We start from the raw sequence: 7181 nt of genomic DNA on the forward strand, positions 1-7181 counted from the left end.
TCATTTACAACAACTGCACAATGCCAAGACATGGAGGGGACAGAAACACACAGACACACACAGACATACAAAGTTCTTACCATAAAGCAATGCCTAGATCCCTATTCTTTATTATTTCTCATCAGCAGAAATTTACAAAAGCAACTCAGTGGGTGAGGAATCCGTGCATGGCATTTACTAAACTGACAAGTGCCATGCATGAAACTCTCAGACCTGAAGTAACTTTTGTAACTACCTGCTAATCGAAAATCATCATCATCATCATCGTTTAACGTTTGCTTTCCATGCTAGCATGGGTTGGACGTGTGACTAAGGGCTGGCGAACCAGTTGGCTGCACCAGGCTTCAATCTTGATCTGGCGGAGTTTCTACAGCTGGATGTCCTTCCTAACGCTAACCACTCCGAGAGTGTAGTGGGTGCTTTTTACATGACACCAGCATGGGGGCCAGTCAGGTGGTACTGGCAACGACCTCGCTCGAATTTTTTCTTCTTCTACACATGCCAATGGCACAGGTGCCAGTAAGGTGACGCTGGAAATGATCCCACTCGAATGGTGTCTCCTACATGCCACTGGCACAGAAGCCAGTTAGCCGCTCTGGCAACAAACACACTCGGATGGTGCTCTTAGCACCCTACAAGCACGGGGCACAAATGCCAGTAAGGCGAAGCTGGTAACAATCACACTCGAATGGTGCCTTTTATGTGCAACTGGCATGGAAGCCGGTTAGCCACTCTGTCAACGATCACGCTCGTATGGTGCTCGTGCCAGTCATCGAATTTCACTTTGATTGTATATACATATTTGATTGTATATATATATAATATATATATATATATATACATATACACACCCACACATTCAAGGTAGAACCACATAGAAAGCCCTCAGTACACTCTGTAAAGTGGTTAGCAATAGGAAGAGCATCCAGCTGCAGAATCTTTGCCAAGAAAGACAGTTGGAGCCTGGTGCAGCTCTCCATCTTGCCAACTCCTGTCAAACCATCCAACCCATACCAATATGGAAAACAGACATTAAATAATGATGATGACACACACACACACACACATATATATATATATTATATATATATACACACACACACATACATCGATATAAATACACAACCATAACATATGAATCATTAACACAAAATCCTGTTTCTGACAAGATTTATGAATTAAATGCTACAAATAAAGACAACACTTGATGTTTTAATTGAAACAGTTAGATGTTCATATCACTTGAATATAAATCAATAATGGATTCATAATATTGATATGCAACATCTTCACATAAAAAGCAAAGACAAATAGAAAAGAAAACACAAGAGAAAAACAAAACAAAACAAAAGGCTTCCACCGTTCCTCATAAATTCCATATTATCTGCTTTACCCAACTGAGATCTATCCAGATTTATGGTTGACAGGAACTCAATTCCTACTGGTAATTCTCTTCACAGACATCAGTTGCCTTCCACACTTCCTTTCACGCAAACTGCCACCATCTTTATCCTACTATTCTTTTTTCCTCTTTCTTCCCAGCCTATGATGCTTGAGTGGGTAACGATTGTAACCTCTACCAACCCTGACTTGACACTTCTCTCCCTGTGTTCTCATCTGTCCCTGCACTCTCTTCTGTCACCGTGCTCTCTTTTGTCCCCATGCTCTTTTCTGCCTCTGCAAACTCTTCCATCCCCATGCTCTCTTCTCTCCCTGCGCTCTCTTTTGTCCCAGCACTCTCTTCTGCACCTGTGAACTCTTCCGTCCTCATGCTCACTTCCGTCCCCGTGCACTCTTCAGTCCCCACACACTCTTCTGTCCCCTCTCTCTCTTCAGTCCCCACACACTCTTCTGTCCCTTCTCTCTCTTCTGTCCCCATGCTCTTTTCTGTCCCCGCACCCTCTTCTGTCTCTGCGCTCTCTTCTCCCACCACCCTTTCTCATGAGATTATACCTCGGTTGCTTATCCTCCTGTCATCTCTATTCACTGCTCTACCCACCCACATACAAAGTGGAGAAACACTGAATTTCCTCCAACTCAACTCTCTTTACTACAACTCCCACTTTATCTCATTAATCCCTTGACACTACATTTCCATTTCCCTCCTATAACCCTCTTCCATCCTTTCTCTCCTTCATGCACCACTTCACCTACCCATGTAGGATGATAACATAACACTCCTGCAGCTCAACTCTCCCCACTCTCCTACCACTAACTCACACTAAACCCCTGACACAACATTTCATTTCCTTTTTTATTGCAACCTTCTCTACCACTGTTTTGTTAGTCCTTCTCCTACCACTCTCTCTTACAAACAATAAAACTGTGTAACTCCACCAAGAATTCTCTAGGACCTTGATGACCCATCCAAACCATGTTGGTATGACAAAAAGACTGATTCGCCTCATCCCTGGGCCCACCAACTCCTTGCACCCCATTACTGTTAGAACTTTGGCCATCCTCTCCTTCATACTAATCCTTGATATTATTCTTCCTATCTCCTGCAACACTGTTCTTTCTGTTTTCCTTTCCATTACCATCCTCACAACTGTAAATTAATTCCATAAATCATAACGGTTCTCTTTTAAGTTGACCCTAATAGTGTTGGTGCCACAAAATACATCCACAAGATTTTGTGATTGGTAATCAATTTAAGTAACACCTATGCAGGCATCGAAAGCTTTCTTCAGTCTTGCTGATGAAGAAGCAACTTCTGTAGTGCTGCTGCCATGGGGAAATACATCAAGTACATTCTATGAACTGGTTGGGATTAGGAAAGGCATCCAGCCAAAGAAACCAGGCTAAAAATAAGACACGGGAGCAAGACAAGTTCCTCCATCTTATTGAATCCTGTTGAACAATCCTACCTATTCCAGCATGGAAAACAGGCATAAAATGATGAGGATGTGTATACAGGTATGTGTGTTTGTGTGTGAATGTATGCCTATGTACACACACACACACATAAATGTATACATAAATATATACATATATATATCTAGTATATGCACATATATGTGTATACATATGCATGTATATATACACATACATATAATGTGGCACTTCACAATATAAAGGAAAGAAGACTGTACGTATTAAATACACACACACAAAAATATGTGTGCACGTGCACACACACACACACAACATATATGTATCATTAACACAAAATCCTGTTTCTGACAAGTTCCATAGTATAAATGCCACAGATAAGCCATCAATTGAGGTTTTAATTGAAACATTTAGACCATCATATATAAATATGATCTTGGATATAAATCGATACAAGATTCATAGTAAAACTGTGCAACATTTTCATGGAAAACAAAGGATGTAAAAGAAAAAAAAGCAATCACTACATAGAAAAAAATATTAAAACAAAAAAGCAAGAAGGGGAAAAAAAAAAAAAAAGACAAGATTAATGGTGATAAATAGACTTAAATTATAGGAAAGTATGAATAGTAATAAAATACATATTGTAATACTTAACAAATTTACTCTTTTACATAAAAGTGATGAATCTAAAGTGATAGAAATGGTAATTCTCCATTTGTAAAATGCCTGTCATCAACCAACAACCATTCTGTCAGATATAATTATTTCTATGAGTCATTATTCTACCAAGAGATTTTATATAAACCATAGAGAAACACAGCCGGAACATGAAGAGATGTAATACTTGAGAAGAAAAGCACAAAACTTGAAGTTCTGACACCAGTTAAATTTAATACTGTTTGATATCAATTTAGATCTTCATCACACCTAATTCAACACTTCAGAACAGAAGTTAACACTTTGTTATTCCATATAAGCTGAGGATATCTGTGAAAAAAAACTAATTTATTTCCGGAGTAAACCACATTCAATATTCATTGCTCCATCATCTCTATTTTACCAATGCTTGCAATTCATCACCGCAATTCATCACTTGTGGTTCGCTGTCATCTCTTTCATCAGATTCACCGTCTCAATATCAATTTTCATTACTTCATAAAGCCTAAGTTTCCCCCTTTTTGCTTGGATCTTCATCACGCAACTGTCATCCTTCATATGTAATTCATATCAACACCTGTGCCATTTTCTCTCTTGCAAATTGCAGCTTGTTTCACCGACATCCCATTTCCATCCAAGCCCATTTGTCTTCTAATATTACACATCTAGCAGAGCATGCTCATCTCATTTTTGTACCCAGCCTTCACACATCTCTCTTATTTGATGCCCATGTTTGGCTACCATATAATATCCTAGGCTCAAGGCCTGCAATTTCAGAAGATCAAAAACTCAATATGAAATGCAGCAAGATTTGCAAAGATAGTGACAATGTATGAATATTTACACAATATAATACATTGATTTGTATACCAAAAAATATGGTATATCATTTTTTCCAGTCCCAGGAGGAGAAAAAAACAAAGAGGATTTTGGCACTAATAAACTGGAACACTTGAATGAAAAGACATTTTGATCCAAGTATTAAAAAGACTCGTAAATTAAATATTAAAGAAATAACAGGCCTAGTTGTTGGATGTTATCCAGAAAGTTGGAGAAATATAACATTTCCCATGATACCTCTCACCAGGAATTGGCACAAATTGACAAACTGGAATTGCAATGCAATAATTGATGAGGAGGTAAAAAAAAAAACAGTTTAATGATTTCCATTAAAAATGAATTAACATGAATAAATATTTCTTTGAAACTGATAATATCACTGTCATTACTTAGTCTCTCGTTATGTGCATTACAATATAGATGTGTGTGTGGCCTGGTGGTTAAGGCGTTGATCTGACAATCATGGGTTCAGTTCCTTGACTGAATGGTGCATTGTATTCTTGAGGAGAACACTTCATTTCACGTTGCACCAGTCCACTCAGCTGTAAATGGGTCCCCTCTTGTGACAGATTAGCTTTCCAATTAGGGTGACTGTTGGCCTGATTGCCTTACTAGTGGGGTGGCCTCATCAAAAAGGTAGAAATAATGCAAAGCACACTGTGACCAGTGATGTATAACAACATCATATAGTTTGGTCCATCATGTGATATACATATATATATATATATATATATGTATATATATATATATGTGTGTGTGTGTGTATATATGTATATGTATGTATATATATATGTGTATATATGTATATGTATGTTAAATATTTAAATCACCTGAAGAATGACTGTAACCCGAAATTTTAAGAATTGGACAGCCATGAAATGATCGTAGTGTTATACTAATTATCATTTTTAATAATTTTGATATATATTTAAAATAATATAAATTAATTAATCTTATGTATTGGCTTGAGTTTTTCATTGTATGATTTGCCTAATAGTGGTTTTATCTCTAATTTAATATAATATAATATTTTACTATAAAATTGGATTCAATCCTAAATCTGATTTTTCTCTGTAAGTTAGGATTTATTCCCTAATATTTTATTTTATATATATATATATATATAATAAAAAAAAAAGAAAGAACACAACAAGAAAAAAACAACAATGCAAGGATGTGGTACATGCAAAGTATTAGCAGATGCTCAGAGAAGGAAAGAAAAGTAGTTTTACATTTTGAGCAAAGCTCTTTGTCAGAAACAGGTGACAGAGGAAAGTCTAAAAGAAAAGGAAGATGGAGGAAAAAAATACAAATCGCCAATTCACATGTGGTTAAGGCCAGTTTATGGGATTACCTTAGGTTTCTCATCCATAAAGGGTTTAGCCTTATGGCATATCATCAGATCCCAAAAACCTGTTGGCCCATGACCGCTTAAAATTGGGTCAACAGGTTTTAGGGATCTGACGGTATGCCATAAGGCTAAACCCTTTATGGACAGGAAACCCAAGGTAATCCCACTAGCCAACCTCCCCCATTTTTTTATAAAAAGCACCATCCGTCCGTGGCCGTTTACCAGCTCCATCTGGCACCTGTGCGGGTGGCACATAAAAAGCACCCACTACACTCACGGAGTGGTTGGTGTTAGGAAGGGCATCCAGCCGTAGAAACACTGCCAGATCAGACTGGGCCTGATGCAGCCTTCTGGCTTCACAGACCCCAGTTGAACCGTCCAACCCATGCCAGCATGGAAAGCGGACGCTAAATGATAATGATTGCTCAACATCTTAGAGTGTGCCTCTTCCTTCAGATTTACGTTTTCTACAAACAATCTATATACATATATATATACCAGAGTAGGAGCACCAAGCAGTTATAAGTACAATTGTTATGTAATTATCGGTTTGGATATGCTTCATATGTTCAAACTGGCGAACAAGCTACTCACTGCATTTTGTTACGGAGAATATATCCTGTTTGTTGACAAATGGTGTGTATACACCTAGATCAGATTGCAGTGACAAAACACAGTGGGTAGCTTGTTCACTGGTTTGAACATGCCTCAAGCATTTTCAGACTGATAACATTACAATATATATATATATATATATATATATATATATATATTATTACTCTTGTCTTTTGCTTCCAGTACTCTTGCTCTTTATTTCTTTTTTTTTAACTTTTATTTTTTTCTCTCTATTTTCTTTTTTATTTTTTTCTTTCTATCTTTTTTTCCTTCCTATCTTATACAAGAGAATTGAATATAAACCCATTCCAATCTATTTAACATTCACTCTATGTTGACTGGTGATACAGTATGGGCAGATTTTCGAAATCCAATGAATCTTTATACATTTATAAAGTTAGGCAATTTTACAAATACACTTTTTCAAGAACCTATCATAATACAAATACACTTTTTCAAGAACCTGTCATAATGGGTAATACTACATGTGCTTTTCATATTTTTTATAGTGTGATGTAATTCTTTGGACTAACAATGTTTGTGGCTGAAGAAAGCTTTAAACCATCTTTCATATCAATAATACACTGATGTAAGAACGGATTGTTTATAAAGCTTGAAACACGTGTACCGTGATATCCTTTGTGTTCTGTTTTTAATTTTATTTGTTATATATATATATATATATATATATATATATATATATACATACACACACACAAAATTAAAGTAAATACAGGTTGCAATATTTCAGCAAAAAGGAGAACTATATTTGTCACTATATGTGACTGGGGTGTTAATAGGGTGTTAAGAAACACTTACATTGATAGAAATAAGAGCTAAATCACTCTAATGCTGTAGTTAATGCACATGAATGAAAACATAT

General features: G+C 36.6%; 1 long non-coding RNA gene across 1 annotated transcript in view; it reads left to right on the forward strand.

Annotated features, from left to right (window-relative positions):
• The window catches only part of LOC118766384, a 20329-nt gene extending 13389 nt beyond the window's left edge, over window positions 1-6940 (forward strand). Inside the window, exon 3 of the long non-coding RNA XR_005002318.1 lies at window positions 6808-6940. This is a non-coding gene — a long non-coding RNA (uncharacterized LOC118766384). The remainder of the gene's footprint in view (window positions 1-6807) is intronic.
• Window positions 6941-7181: the final 241 nt, after the last annotated feature.

This window comes from Octopus sinensis, linkage group LG15 (assembly GCF_006345805.1).
Source record: "Octopus sinensis linkage group LG15, ASM634580v1, whole genome shotgun sequence".
NCBI lineage: Eukaryota > Metazoa > Mollusca > Cephalopoda > Octopoda > Octopodidae > Octopus > Octopus sinensis.